The sequence below is a fragment of the Dasypus novemcinctus genome, chromosome 2, assembly GCF_030445035.2.
Source record: "Dasypus novemcinctus isolate mDasNov1 chromosome 2, mDasNov1.1.hap2, whole genome shotgun sequence".
Taxonomy (NCBI): Eukaryota; Metazoa; Chordata; class Mammalia; order Cingulata; family Dasypodidae; genus Dasypus; species Dasypus novemcinctus.
The window spans coordinates 118,933,557-118,949,846 of NC_080674.1; the positions used below are offsets into that span (position 1 = coordinate 118,933,557).

Consider the following 16,290-nt stretch of genomic DNA (forward strand, 5'->3'; position numbering starts at 1 on the left):
TTTGGGATTCTGAAGAATAAATTTGATAATTTATTCTTATAGGTAAAATATCTGCATATGATTAATTGGTATTCAGAACTGTCTCTTGGGAATATTTTGGTGTTGCTGTGGAATTTTCCCTTGACTACACGTCCTGCATTGAATAAAATTTGTCTCTGTATGATGATTAATCAGATGTCTCCACAGGACAAAATGGTTGTATCTGAACCACAACAATGGAAACCACATGGTTTGGTTTCTTGTAAGGGGACATTTGTGTAGAAGTTGCTCTTCTTGAATAAAGAATTATCTGAAATTAAAATATACTAATCTCTTGTCATAAATGAAATACTTACATAAGGGCACCTTTGGTTCATTGTAGTGGTGCACTGAAATAAAGTCTCCCTTTTTTGGGACTTTGGCCTGGAGGACCCAGCTCAATAACCTTTGTTATAATTTGTGGTTATATAGATTTTTTTCTTTTGAATTTGATGTTTATCATTATTTTCCCTAATAATATTTATCATAATTTATATCATTGTATTTTATACAAATTGTGTTTTATAGAACAATATTCAGTATTGTTTATACATTTTTAAGCTTCACATAAATGGTATTATAGTTTCTGAACATTTTGTTTCTGAGATTTATCTATTTTTATCAGTTTAGCTGTGGTTCATTCATTTTCATTATTTTATTCATTGTTACTGGAATACTATGTGATATGTTATAGATCATTTTGCCATTTTTCTGTTAATAGAAATTTAAGGTTGTTTTTGATTTTGTTGTGTTACAGCTATTGCTGCTAGAAACATTCTGGTGTCTGTCTGCCTCCTTGGCTACCCATACGAGTGTGTCTCCGTAGTATGTGCATCAGAATAGAATTGCTAGGTTAAAATGCATAATCTCTTCAAATTTACTAGAGATTGTCAAATTGTTCTCCAAAGTGGTTGTACCACTTTATATTCCTAACAGGTGTCATTGTCTTTTTCCTCAACACTTGATATTGTCTGACTTTTTATTTTCTTACAGCCTAATGGGTATGATTTGAAATCTTTTTGTATTTTTTTTCCCTCCAATTTCTAGAACGGTTGCTTGAAGTTTGTGTGTTTTGTTAGCCTTTGAAAAGCCACTTTTGGTTTGTTGATCCCATTTTCCCTTGTGTTTCTGTTTCATTAATTTTGGCTTTAGTCTTTATTATTTCCTTCCTATAACTGAGTTTACTCTGCTGTTCTTTTTGTATCTACAATGGGTTGTATCAGTTCAGCATGGTGGTTAAAAGCATGGGCTTTTCCAAGTTTCAAATTCTAATTCTCTATTTCCCAGAAGTGTGATTTTAGGAAAGTTATTTTCTCTCTCTGAGCTCCATTACTTTATCTCTAAAAATGGGAAAATTATAATAATAGTACTTCCTTAGAGGGCTTTTATGATGATTAAATGAGCAATGCATGCAAAATACTTGAAACAATGCTTGCCACAGAGTAGGCATTCAGTAAATATTAGGAATTTTGTTCTTAATCTGAATATTTAGTTCATTAATGTCTTTCTTTAACTCTGTTATGGCTATAAATCTCTTAGCATGTATCACTTTAGTTGCATCCTATAGCTTAAGAAGGTTTTCTTTGTGTGTGTGTGTGTACATATATACATATTTCATTATTCAGTTCTAGGTATTTCCTTTAAATGTGATTTATTCTTTTTTTTTAAGATTTATTTATCCCCCCCTTCCCCCCCCCCCGTTGTCTGTTCTCTGTGTCTATTTGCTGCATGTTCTTTGTCCGCTTCTGTTGTTGTCAGTGGCACGGGAATCTGTGTTTCTTTTTGTTGTGTCATCTTGCTGTGTCAGCTCTCTGTGTGGGCAGGACCATTCCTGGGCAGGCTGCATTTTCTTTCGCATGGGCAGCTCTCCTTACAGGATGCACTCCTTGCGTGTGGGGCTCCCCTATGCGGGGGACACCCCTGTGTGGCAGGGCACTCCTTGCACGCATCAGCACTGGGCGTGGGCCAGCTCCACACGGGTCAAGGAGGCCCGGGCTTTGAACTGCGGACCTCCCATGTGGTAGACGGATGCCCTAACCACTGGACCAAGTCCACTGCCAATGATTTATTCTTTAATCCATGATTTATTTATATATGTATTTCAAAATTTCAAAATTCCTTTTTTTTTTTGCATATGTTGTCACCATTTTGTTATTGGTTTATAATTTAATGTAATGGTGGTCAAACAATGTGATCTGCATGAAACTCATTTAAAAATTTTGAGATCTGCATTCTGTGCTTGTGATTCATTTTTTGATAAATGTTCCATGTGTGGAGAAGAATGTCTATTTTCAATATTAGGTGTAGAGTTTAAGTTTATGTGTTCAAATATTCTGTTTCCTCACCTTTTGTGTGTGTTTGTGTACATGTGTGCATGTCTGTTTGATTTAGTATTTGCTGAGAGAGGTTGATCAAAATCTCCACAGTGGTAGTAAATATAGCAGTTTCTCCTTATAATTGTCAACTTTGGCAATGTATTTTTCACAGCTATGTTAATAGATGCATACACATTTAGAAGTGTTATAGCATCTTTTTCTCACTGTGAAGTGACTCTTTTTACCCCTGATAAAGCTTTTTGCTTTCAGGTCTATTTTGTTTAATATAATAAAGCAAAACCTGCTTTCTTTAATTTTAATTGGTCTTTCTTTTTCCAGACTTTTACTTTCAACTTTTCTGAGTTCTTATGCTTTAAGGTTATGTTGTGCAAGATGGCAAAGGATGAATTCCAAAAGATCACCCTGTTTGGGTAGAGGCTTTACTGGGGAAACGCGCAATCCAAAGGTCAGCAAGAGAAACCACTGCTGATGATTCTCCCAGCTTCCAACAGAGAGGTGAGCTGGGGTAGCTACTGATTAACTGTGGGAATTGCAGCTGAGTTCTACAGAGAGACTTCAATCCCTGTTATTCCTGCTTTCTTATAGGGCAAGAATAAATCAGATTTGGGTGACAGGCAGTCTGTGTTTAAGTGCCAGTAGTTTATAGAGGTCTGTGTTCTACAGTTTCTCATAAATGTCGTATGTGTATGCCCATGTAATCTTTTGGAATTTGCCCTTTCATGCTTTGATATATATATGTTTAATTTAAAAGGATTCAAATAAGGGTCACACATTGCACTTGGTTTATCTGTCTCTTAAGCTGCTTTTAGTCTATAGATTTCCCCTCCATTTTCCCTCCTAACTGGCAGATGAAGAAGATGGATTATTTGTTCCATAGAGTTTTCCGCAGTCTGGATTTTGCTGATCATATTGCTGTGTTGTTATTTAATATCTTCTGTATTTCCTGTAATTTAGTAGTGGGATCTAGAGTGTTGATCAGATTCAGATTCTGATTCAGAGTTGATTTGGGATTGGGACTACTATTATACTCTTATGTCAGGATACACCCAATACCTGGTAGTCTCTTTCTTTTTGTGACATTAATAGTCTTTGATGATCAGTGCCTACCACTATTAATTCATTTGTGTTTTCAAAAGAGTGATGTTCCAATTTTATCATAACCTTAGATTTTAATCTATTAAAGTAATGATGTACATAATTTAAAAAGATAAAAAGTACAATAATATATAACAAAAAATAGTACTTCTCTGCTCCTTTCCAAAGTTGCACTCTCTGGAGGCAACTAATTTAGCCTTTCCTAGATGTTTATTCTGATATTTGCCCCCATAATTCTAAAAAATATACTTATATTGCCTTTTCTTGATTTTTTTTTTTCATTTTAAACTATCTCCTGCTATGGAACTTAAAGATTGACCTCTTTTATTTCCCCCCATTTCCCCCACGTTTCCTCTCCATTCTTCTGTAAGTAATTCTATTTTTTACTAATACTTTGTAGGTACTATGACTATGTAAAAATTGTCCATAGTTGAGCCATGTCCAATTTTTAAAAAAAGATTTTTTAATTTATTCTCTCCCCCCCACACCCCCGTTGTCTGCTCTCTGTGTCCGTTGTGTTCTTCTGTGACCACGTCTATCCTTATCTGGGGCACCGGGAATCTGTGTTTCTTTTTGTTGTGTCATCTTGTTGTGTCAGCTCTTCGTGTGTGCGGCACCATCCTTGGGCAGGCTGCACTTCCTTTCGCGCTGGGCGGCTCTCCTTACTGGGCGCACTTTTTGTGCGTGGGGCTTCCTATGAGGGGGACATCCCTGCGTGGCATGGAACTCCTTGTGCACATCAGCACTGTGCATGGGCCAGCTCCACACGGGTCAAGGAGGCCCAGGGTTTGAACCACAGACCTCCCATGTGGTAGGCAGATGCCTTACCCATTGGGCCAAGTCCATTTCTCCATGTCCAATGTTATGATTCCGTTTCCTTCTACATGACTCTTTGTTTTTCCTGGAGTTAATAATCATTTATTTTCATTTTCTTAGTTTCGCATGTATATATAAAACTCTCTGAATACAGTCAAATATATTTTCAAATTTTTTTTCTTGGAGATATCTCTCCTTACCTTTTTTGCTTTCATTCAGTGTGAATTATTTTCTATGCCTGCTGCATAGCTGCTTGTATTTGTCAGCCAAAGAGGTGCTGAGGCAAAGTACCAGAAATCTATTGGCTTTTATAAAGGACATTTGTTTGGGATAAAAGCTTGCAGTTACAAGACCCTAAAGAAACAACTCAAGTTTACTTCCTCACTCAAAGTCAGTTGCCATGTGTTGAAGCAAGATGGTGGAAAATATTTGCGAGGGTTCAACCTTCCTCCTTCCTCTTAAGAGTCCATGGGCCCAGCTTCTTTTGATCTCAGCTGTAGGCTGGCATAGGGCTCAGCTGCTCTGTTCTCTTCAGTAGCATACAATCAGGTGAATGGCTTACTTCTCTTCCCAGGGCCACAAAATCCTTTTTCACATCTATAGAGCTCCCTTCCTCTTTTCTTGCGTGTCTTCTTCTGTGTGTTCTTGAGTGTCAGTTTATATAATCCACCAAGGGATAGGGACTCAACCCTGCATGCCCTAATGACATGGTTGAATCAAAACCTAACCTTGACATAATGAAGTAAACATAAAACCTTTAAATTTAATGCAATCAAAGGGTCTCACACCCAGAGGAATAGACCAGTTTATAAATATAATCTATATATATTTTTGGAACTCATGAATAATATCAAATTGCTACACTGCCCTTCCAGTCTTACCTTAACCTTTTTTCCTGTGTTGAATCTATAATTTCCTGGGCCTTTGGTTTATTTTCTTTGTTTTCTCACTGTGGCAATTTGAAGAATTTTGTGAATCCCAGAGAAGATCATGTTTTTGAAGCTAATCCATTCCTATGGGTGTGGAATCTTTGACTAGGTTCTATTCAGCTGGGGGTCCTTGATTGGATTACTTCAATGAGGTGTGACCCAGGCTGGGTCTTGGTCCTCTTGCTGGAGTCCTTTATAAACAGGAGAGAGAAAAAGCCACAAACACAGAGACACACATAGGAAAGTGGCAGAAACAGTAGAACCCCTAGAGAGGTCCCAGAGGCTGGAGTTTGGAATCAGTGGTGCACAGAGGCACAGAAGCAGTTCCCCTAGAGGTTGAGAGAGAGGCCTGGAGGAGAGGGGAGACATGAGCCATATGCCATATGCCTGATTGCCCACAGCTGAGCTTGGGGAGAAAGTAAGCCTGGAGGAGAAGGCAGAGATTCAGACTGGCAGAACTGCCATTGTGCCTTGCCAGTGACAGGAGTCCAGGATCACCAGCAGCCAACCCTTGGTGAGATAGCATCTCTGATGATGCCTTGATTTGGACATTTTCACAGCCACTCAACTGTAAGCTTTTAACTTAATAAATTACCACTATAAAAACCAACCAATTTCTGGGGTATTGCACCCAGCAGATGTTGTTGTTGTTGTTGTTGTTTTTTAATGGAACATTTCCTCCAGTGGTCTGATGAAAATGGGTGCATGAGAAAGAAGTTTTGTAGAAACATTTAATGTCTCCCATTCAACTAATAGACTTCTAAGTTGAAAATAGTCTTTTCTTATAACTTTGAAGGCATTATTCAATTGTCATCTAACTCCCAGTATTCCTGTGAAGTTATGATTACATTTTTAAAAAGGTTTATTTAATTTATTTATTTCTCCCCACCCCCTTGTTGTTTTTTACTTGCTGAGTTTGTTCATCTTCCTTCTTTGTTTAGGAGGCACCGGGAACAGAACCCAGGACTTCTGATGTGGGAGGGAGGTACCTAATCGCTTGAGCCACCTCTGCTCCCTGCTTTGTTGTATCTCTCATTAGGTTTTTCCTTCCCACGTCTCTCGTGGTGTCATCTTGTTGTGTCAACTTGCTGCACCTGCCCATCATGCCAGCTCATTGTCTTCTTTAGGAGGCACTGGGATCCAAACCAGTGACTTCCCATATGGTAGGTAGGCAGGAGCCCAGTCACCTGAGCCACATTCATTTCCCATGATTAAATTTTGAGTCCTCATTCTTCGTATATGACATTTTTTTCCCTCCTTATAGGCTTGGCTGTGTGTAAGCCTCTTCCATATGGAAATTCATGTCCTTTGGCTCTGGGAAATTTTAAAAAATTATTTCTTTAATAATTTCCTTTCCAGTGCTTTCTAACTTTTTCCTTTTCTTTTATTAAATGAAACTACTTTAAGCAAAATGCTGCACCTTTCTAAACCAACTCTCTAATTTTCTTTTCTAGTTTCCATCTTTTTATGTTTTTGCTCTGATGTCTAGGCGATTTCCACAATTTTATTTTTAAAAAATCATCAAAACTTTTTCATCTTGGTTATCCTATTTTAAAATTTCAGGTTCTCTAATTGTTTCTTTAAGCATTCCTTCCTTGTTTACTTGAAGCAAGATCTTATATAATTTAGGAAGTCAATGGTAATTTTTTGAATTTCTGAGATAGTTTGTTACAGAGCCACAGATGATCCGAGTAGTCAAGGACTACACATTCCTCTTCTCCATGCACTCTTTGTTTCCTCTCAGTTTCTTTACTTTGTTTACTTATTTTGGTCTTGTCTTACACATCAGAGGCTTTCCCAAAATGCCTGGGGATTTTAGGGTGCCCATTCATCTTTAAGTGAGGCACACTAAAGCTGGGTGTAGACTCTGTGTATGGGTGGGGCCTATCTATTGATGGTACGATGATCCTGGGGGAATGGATCCTCTTATTAGGAGACTCCAAAATGTCAAACTTTTCACTTTCCCGTAGTTGATCAGTTTCTTTCTAGAAGAATTCTACTGTCTTCTGCCAGGGGCTGGGTGATAAAATCCTGACTATTAGATACCCAGTTGCTGAATGTGAGAAAATGATTGAGGGGTTCTATAGATCAGTGTGTAAACTGATCCTTTCCCTTTATTAAAATGGAGATATAATGCACATGAACACACACTGAATAATATACATATATACAAATGTAAGGGACCATGGTTTATATTGGTCAATAACATATTTTAAACTTTTTATTTTGAAATAACATCAAACTTATAGGGAAGTTACAAAAATAATACAAACCCCACATACAGAGAATTCTAACATACACCTAACCCTCCCAGATACACAGAACCACTAATTTTAACACTTTGCCACATTTGCTATATAATTCTATTTATCCATCAATCTGTAAATCCATCTATCTGTCTGTCTTTTTATCAATCCAATGTCTGAACACTTGTGTGTAGGTTGTATATATCATGCTCCTTGAACACTTAGTACTGCCATGTACATTTCTTAAGAACTAGGATATTCACTTTTGTACCCACTGTAAGTTCAATTATTAAGTTCAAGAACTTTAGTGTTGATAGAAAGTTTACAGTTTATATTCCAATTTTCTAATTTTTTTTCACATGCCTCAATAATGCCCTTTTAAGCCTTTCTTCTCTCTTGTTAGATCCTAGCCAGGATCACATATTGCATTTACCTGTTAGTGTCTCTTTAGTTGCTCTTTTTTAAAAAAATTGTGGGTAGATATATGCAACATAAATATTCCCAGCTCAACCACTCCCCAGCATACCATTCAGTGGAATTAATCACATTTAAGATATTGTAGTACCCTTACCACCTTCCATTACTAAAACTTTCCCAAAGAAAATCCCTACATCCACTATGCATCATCTCCCCATTCCTCTTAACCCCCAAACCCTGGCAGCCTGTACTCTAATTTTTATCTCTAGGGGTTTGCACATTCTCTGATATTTTCTTTGTAGTTACCACGGGACTAATATTTAACATCCTATGTCTGTAACAATCCTGTTTGCTTAGATATCAACTTAACGAATGATTATACAAACTATATTCCTATACCCCTTTGTTCCCTTACCTTTATGTAGTTTCTTTGTCACAAATTATGTGTTTATACATCATGAGTCCCAAACCATTGGTTTATCATTGCATGTTATGTATCTGCCTTTTAGATCCTGGAAGTAAAAAGTAGAGTTAAAAATTCAAAATTATAGTAATCCTGGCATTTATATTTACCTATGTTATCTTCACCAGAGATCTTTATGTGACTTCAATCTATTGTCTATTGTCCTTTCCTTTCAACCTGCAGAACACTTTTTAGCATCTCTTCTAGGACCAATCTAGTGGTGACAAACTCCCTCACCTTTTGTTTATCTGGGAATGTCTTAATCTCTCATTTTTGAAAAGAAATTTTGCTAGATATAGAATTCTTGGTTGACAATTTTTTGTTTTTAGTACTTTGAATATGTTGTCCCACTGCCTTCTTGCCTCCATGGTTACCAATGAGAAATTATCACTTAATATTATTATTATTATTATTATTTTTGATGTTTAGATGTGCTTTATTTTCTATTTTTATAAGACTCATTGCTATTCATTAGCAATTATTAAACAAGAACAAAATATTTATAAAAAATTATGAGAAAAAATATTCCAAACTATCACCTTGGAAGTACACAAGAAAATAACAAAAACATTTGGAGTATATGAGAAAATTAATATAGAATAAGATAACAGAGTTAATTACATACCTTTCTGTCATATTGATAAATGTAAATGAAAAACATATTTAGATGAGGCAGTATTTCAATATACATCAAATTGTTTATGTTTCTTAACCCACCCACCAATGCAGCTTATAATTAAACTCAGATTGTGTGCCACATTATATGTATATGCATATTCCTTACAGTACTGTTTATAATAAATATAGTGGTAACAATAGGAATAAGCTTAAATGTTAATTAGTAGGAGATAGGATAAATAAACATTTAAAAATAGAGCAAGATTTATTCTTGAAAACCACAAAAACTGGCTTTATATAGTTGCTGAACATAAAAACAGTCTGGAATTCTGGGCAAGACCTGGTAGATGGTGGTAACTTTGTTTTTGTTTTAAATCTTTATTGAGATAAAATTTACATACCATAAAATTAAGCCTTTGAAAGTTTGCAATTCAGGGATTTTAGGCTATTTAGAGATTTGTGCAACCATGAGCACTATCTAATTTCAGAATATTTTCACCACACCCCAAAGAAACTCCATGCCCATCAACAGTCATTCCCTAAACCCCATTCTCCCAGGCCCTGGCAAACACTAATACACATTCGGTCTTTATGAAATTTCCTATTCTGAACATAGAGTATAAGTGGAATACAATAAGTGTCACTTTATCATGAGCATTTTATCTGGCACATATAACTGAGCATAACGTTTTCAGTGTTCCCAAATACCATGTCTAGGGTTTTAATCCCTGGCCCTGGGTACCTAAAAGAAAAGTAAAAAAAAAAAAGATTTAAATATTCATTTGATCTGGATTGTATACATTCTTCCAATGCACTTAGAGAGCAGTGGCCTAATTACGTATCAAAGACAATTGCTTTATTCACGTACTTTTATTAAGAATTAACAATTGAATTTTGCTATTACTTCAATAGAATACTTTAAGTTTTCCAAGTATGCAATATTAATCATGTAAGAAAAAAGCAATATTGCCCCTTCCTTTCAAATTTCAAACATTATATTTATTTCATATTTCTAATTTTACTAATACACAGAATAACATTGAATAACAACTATAATATTTTTATATCTTTTTATTAGAAATATGTTTCATTTTCACCTTTTACTTTATGAACATTTTGATTAAAGGTAAATATATTGCAAAATTATTAATTTAATTGGTGAAATATATTAATTGATTTTCAATTATGAAAATCAATTATGAAAATCAATTTCATCCTTGGAATGAAGCAGTTTTTCATAGTTTGTCTGTTTTGGGATAACAGTTAATATTGCTTTTGCATTGTATGCCTCCCTGACATCCAGAAATATAATGTATAGTATCATACATGTATGTGTATGTTTCCATGTGTATATGTGTATTTACTACCAAATAAAAACAGGAGGAAATAACTGTAGGTCCCATACTCACACAATCCCTTTAAATAAATGAAGCATATTTTCAAAGAAAAAAAATAAAGTTCCAAATGAAAAGCAAAATCTTCCTATTACCCTGCAGTCTCTCTCCTCCAAAGTACAGATAAAGGCTTCATGGATGAACTTAATATTATTGAGGCTCTCTTGTATGTGATACTTTGCTTTCCCCTTGTGGCTTTCAGAATTCCCTTCATCTTTAACATTCAACATTCTCATTAAAATATACTATAGTGTGGGTGTATTATTTGGGTTTATCCTGTTTGGAGTTTGCCAATCATCTTAGAGGTGTATATTCTTGTTTTACTTCAAATTTGAGAAATTTTCAGCCATTAGTTCTTTGAATCTTCTCTCTTTCTTATTCTGGGGCTCCCATAATATATATATTGACACACCTGTATCCCACAGTTTCCTCTGACTCTGTTCACTTTGTTCCATTCTTTTTTTCTCTTTGTTCCTTAAACTGAATGATTTGTTATCTTCAAGCTCTCTGTTTCTTTCTTATGCTTACTCCAATCTGCTCTTGAACCCTCTAAGGAATTTAAAATTTCTGTTACTATGGTCTTCAGCTCTGTTTGGCTCATATTCATAATTCCCATCTCTCTGTTGATATTCTGTGTTCATCTACCCATGCAATAAGTTTAGAGTATAGCTTGTAGTCAAAGCACAGGGCCACTCTAATCCTTTCTGTGCATGTGTCTTTTCTTGGGCGTGCACCTATGGACCTATGAATTACCCCATTTACATGGATGAGTATAAATGAAACTTTTCGCACAGTCTCAGGTTTTGCACTGAATGTCCTATAATCAGCAAACCTTGTCCCATGTAGCCATTTGACTGTTCTCCCATAGAAGTCTGTAGGAGCAAACTATGCACCACCTTCTACATGCAAGGCAAGTTCTGGGCAGCAAATCCCTCAGGCCGCCACAAAACATATTGGTCCAGACGTATATATGCTTCCAGTATGTGCACAAGGGTCACTCTACTCCCTTCAGAATTGGGACCAGGGATCAGCACTGGGGTTATGGTCAGTCTCTGTGGCAAGCTGGTGAGAAGTGAGACAGAGGCCAGCCAGGGTGCCACAAGATCATGCTGCTTTTAAGTAACTTTTTTCTTGCCCTTTTACTGTAGTCCTTTAATAATTTGCTGAAGCTTTGAGAAAGATGTTTCTTCCAGTTTTTGCCGGTTGTTTAAAGCTTGTGTGGGAGGATGGCATCCTGAAGCATCTCTCTGCCATCTTGATCAAGAAGAAATTTATTCCTTTTTTCCTCCTGTTTCTTTATGTCCAGTGCCATTTTTTCATCTGACAGCATCTTGAGAGATTCATGTAACAGTCTCTTGGTGTTATAATGGGCTCAAGGTGTTAACAATCCAACATCTTCAGGCTCTTAAAAAAATACTGTTAATACTTTTATTGTTGCTTGGTATTTTATCTTTAAACAGAAAATTAGCATTGTTTTAAATTTTTGCAAATCTTTTTAGTGTCTGGCTTAGTAGAAGACAGCTGGATTCTCAAATCTGTTGCTAGTTAGTGTGATGGTTTGTAGCAGTTTGGTATTGTTTATGAATTCCAAAAATAGATATTAGCTTATGTTTGTAAAGTGGTCTGTTCCTCTGGGCATATATATTGCATTAACTTCAGGGGTTAAATTAACTCGATTAAATTATGATTAGGGCTTTGGTTGGGCCACATCAGTAGGACATTGTGTCTCCATCCCCAGAGAAAACTACATGGCAGAGGAGAGAGTTGGAGTTTTGATGCTGGAGCCCTGGGAAGTGAATACACAGGAGAAGAACACAAAGGAATAGAGACAGCTCATTAGACATGGCAGAGGCCCTGGCAAGAGAGAGAGCCTGATAGTTTAATGCTGACTTTGTGGAGAGAGCAGAGCAGCTGAACCTTGGAAGAAATGAGCCCCAGGGAGAGACACAAGCCTTATACCAGCCTACAGCTAAGACCAGAAGAAACTGGAACCATGGAGACTGATGAGGAAGGCTGAACCCTTGCAGACACTGTCAGCCATCTTGTTCCAACACATGGCAATAGACTTTGGTGAGGGTAGAAATTACTCTTTATGGCCTTGTGACTGTAAGCTTCTACCCCAAATAAATACCCTTTATGAAAATCAACTGATTTCTGGTATTTTGCATCAGCACCCCTCTAGCTAACTGTGGGGTGAGGGGGGTGGGGGGTATATGGGGACCTCATATTTTTTGAATGTAATATTAAAAAAATAAATAAAGACAAAAAAAAAAAACAATAAGCAGACAGACAAGAGAAATATCTGGGGGAGGGGGAGGATAAATTTTAATAAAGTAAATAAACCCTAAAAAAGAAAAAAAAAGTATATAATCTGCAGATACTTTGATGCTCTTTCCATTGAGAGGTGGGAGTGTATGTCCTCTCTCCTTGAATCTGGGCCAAACTTAGTGACTGTTTGACCAATAGAGTGTAGTGAAAATGATGCTAATTGTTTCTAAGACTGTATCAGAAAAGGTGACACAGCTTCTGCCTTGGAATCTTTTTTTTGCCTTTAGATCCCGGAGTTCTCTAAGGTTTCCGTACTCTGAGGAAATCCAGAGCACTTAAAAGGCCACAAACAGCCCAAGCTGAGGTCCCAGCAGAGAGCTGACATTAACTTTCAGACATATGAGTGACAATGCCTTCAGATGACTCCAGCCCCCAGTCAGTGAATCATTCCCAGATTTTGGGTTTTTGCAGCTGAGGTGCCAGCTTGTACAGTAGTGACAAGCTGTCTTGCCATGTCCTTTCCAAATTCTTAACTGGTGAGCATAAAAAATAGTTATTTTAAATCAGTAAGTTTTGGGATCGTTTGTTACAGAGCCATAGATAACCAGAGCAGTCAATGACCACTCATTCCTCTATTGTCCATCTTCTATAATTTTCTTGTCATTACTCATCTGATGTCTCATACAGTTATCTTTGTCTTTTTGTCTTTTTTGTTTAACTCCTTTATTCCTTTACTGTTATTTTAGGGATTTTGATAGGTAGTGGAGCGAAATACATGTTCAATTTATTGTATTTCAATGGGTGATTTTTCCAAGTGTCTTGTATACCATTGAAGTACATTTTAAGATTATCTTCATTGTAAATTTATTAACAGCTTGGATTTAAATCATCATCTCAGTGAGTGGATGTGCCTCTGTATACAAATAAGAAATATATTTCTTATTTTACTTTTTGTGGGGAAAAGTTAGAAGAAGAATAACTTATACTTAAACAGTATGTTTATTGTCAGAAATGTCCTTTGAAGTTCTCTAAAGCTAGGGTGCTCTAGATGAAACATCTTTTCCCACATCCTGCTTTTCTAGTTAGTACTTGAGGATGACATATTCTTGAGTTGTTGTGCAAACAGCTACAGAAATGCTTAAAACTTCCAAGGGGGCAGGGGATGGGGACATTTCTCTGTAGTTCTCTACCCCTAACAGATAACAAGGGATCAAATCATATCAAATCCATAGAGGTTTGTTGAACTCTTTAGACAGGATGATGAGGTGTGAGAGCATCTCTCAAAGAGTGTCTGCAACTATCTGCTGTCCCATATAAGTAATATTAGGCTAATAGAGCTAATGCATCCAGTTTTGATCATATTTCTTTTTTACAGTTTAGGAAGAGGTAAACACCTGACTGAAATATTTAACCTTTTTGGACAGTAACCAGTGCATTTCCTTTTTTCATTTCATTAAGATTTTCTTTTCTTCAGAACCATTGAGTATTCTATCAAGAAACTAGCACTTCATATTAAAATAATAAGAATAACTCAGCACAAAGTAACCAAAAGTGTGAATGGAGAAAGCTCACGGAAGGAGATAGATGGTAATTACATAAGCAGCCCAGATCTTACTCTGATAATACTCTAGCTTTCATCTTTGAAGTGCCACCACTTCTACATATAAGGGCCCTCTGCTATGAATGATTTGAAATGGATCTTGAAGGAAATGGATAGATTTTTTTTTTAATGCAGTGAAATGGGGAGGGAGGCCTTTCTAGGGTTTTCTATTATGAGAAAAAAGGGAACATCATGTTGTCAGTTCAAGGAATGTTGAGTGGTTTTGCTGACAGCATTCTGGTAGGGTGAGAAGTTGGGAGAGATGGGGCTGGGGATTTAGGTTGAATCTATTTCTTGGAGGGCATTGAATGTCCACGCCCCAGGGTCAACATACTGAAAAATATTAACAACATTTTTTCTTTTTTCTTTTCATGTACTTCTTAGCAATCAGTTCAAGGCAAATAACTTCTTTGGGAACAGAGACATTAAATTCTTAAAGTTGGAAAGGCAAATGAAAAACAAGTGTTAATATTTAGCTTATGAAATTCAAAACAGGACTTAGTAGCAAGACAATAGGGTTGGAATCCAAGTTTTGTCTAAAAGGGGAAAAACCTTAGAATTGCTTTTACATGCCAAAATCAGAGTCCAGAGGCCTCACATCATAGAGTTTGGCAAGTGTTTAAAATATTCCCCTTCCCTTTTGTTGTTTAGATCCATTCCCCCTTGTACCTAAGGAGGAATCGAGAATAAAACAGACCAGAGCCTCCCAACCTGTGTGTTACCAGCGGGTTACTGCAATCTCCTGACTTAACTTAGTCTTCAGGAAAGCCCAGTAGGGCCGAGGATGGCTGTGTGCCTTGGCTGGTAGCCTCTGAATGAGAACAGTTTTGTCTGGGGGCTTGAAAAGAATGTAATCAAGTACTCTTCTATGTGTGGCCAAGGAGATGCTCCACACCTGGACATCCACTTCAGCAGTCGGTTGGCGGGCAGGGTATTTCATTGCCCTTTGGGACACATGGTCTATGGTACTGCCGGGGACTAGGGTAGAGGTATCAGGGTTGCAGTCAGGGTTGAGAGTAGGGAGGCCTGCTAGGGGCTTCCAGGTGCCCTGCTGTGACTTTTTTCTGATAAATCAGATATTTTTGTCAACATACAGCAGATATACCCTTTTATGGTTCCCAAGCTAGCTGTGGAGTGACTACCCTTACAATACATGTGTGTTCTGCTAATTAGTGTCAGCACTAGTTTGAATACTTGATGAGGAAAAAAGTTTGACTGGACTTGAAGTGCTTTTGCATTTTCACCACAAATTTCAACCTTATATTTGTCAATGAAAGAAAAGGAATAGTGGGCAAATTCTTTAAATATAATTTCGAATGTTATACATTTTGAATGACTTTAAGACATTGACATTAGAAAATGGTATTAAACTTATTACATATTTGTGAGAATAAGGATTCTCATCAGTGTTGACTCTCTAGAATTTGAAGAGCATGTTGTTAAAAACTTGATCAGAAATTGCTTTTGTCTATTCTAGGGGTAAAATCTGATATAAAATTTGTGCTCATAGAATCCAGCTCAGGTTTCTCTAAAAAAAAAGGGAAAATATCTTATTTTGTATTTGTTTTAGTTTTCTTACTCTTCAAACAAATGCCATGCAATGGGTTGGGTTAAGCCATAGGATTCCTCCCCCTGCTTCCCTCTCCCCCCGTTGTGGCTTTTTGCGTGCTATCTACTCTCTGTGTTCTTCTGTGTCTGTATTTATTTTTATTTATTTCTCACCTCCCACCCTTTGCGGCTTGCTAGCTGTCTGCTCTCTGTGTCCATTCGCTGTGTGCTCTTCTGCGGTTTTTTGCTTGTCTCCCTTTTTGTTGCGTCACCTTGTTGAGTCGGCTCTCTGTGGCGCCAGTGGGCTAGGGGGCAGTCCATTACACCCAGGCCAGTGGCTTTCCACAGTGTGCAGGTGACCCTGCCTTCACAAGGAGGCCTTGGGACATAAACCCAGGGTCTCCCATATGGTAGATGGGAGCCCAACTGATTGAGCCACAGCTGCTTCCCAGCAATAGGGTTTTATTGGCTCACAGTTTTGAGACTAGGAGATACCCCAAATCAAGATGTTATCAAGGTGATGCTTTCTCACAGAAGACTGT

The 16,290-nt window shown here is 37.1% G+C and overlaps 1 long non-coding RNA gene across 1 annotated transcript; it reads left to right on the forward strand.

Moving 5' to 3' along the window:
- The first annotated feature begins 692 nt into the window (after nt 1-692).
- On the forward strand, nt 693-12,479 carry LOC131280153 (uncharacterized). Its single transcript, XR_009187751.1, has 2 exons — nt 693-2,849; nt 12,071-12,479. It is a non-coding gene; the product is annotated as an uncharacterized lncRNA (long non-coding RNA).
- The last annotated feature ends 3,811 nt before the right edge of the window (nt 12,480-16,290 follow it).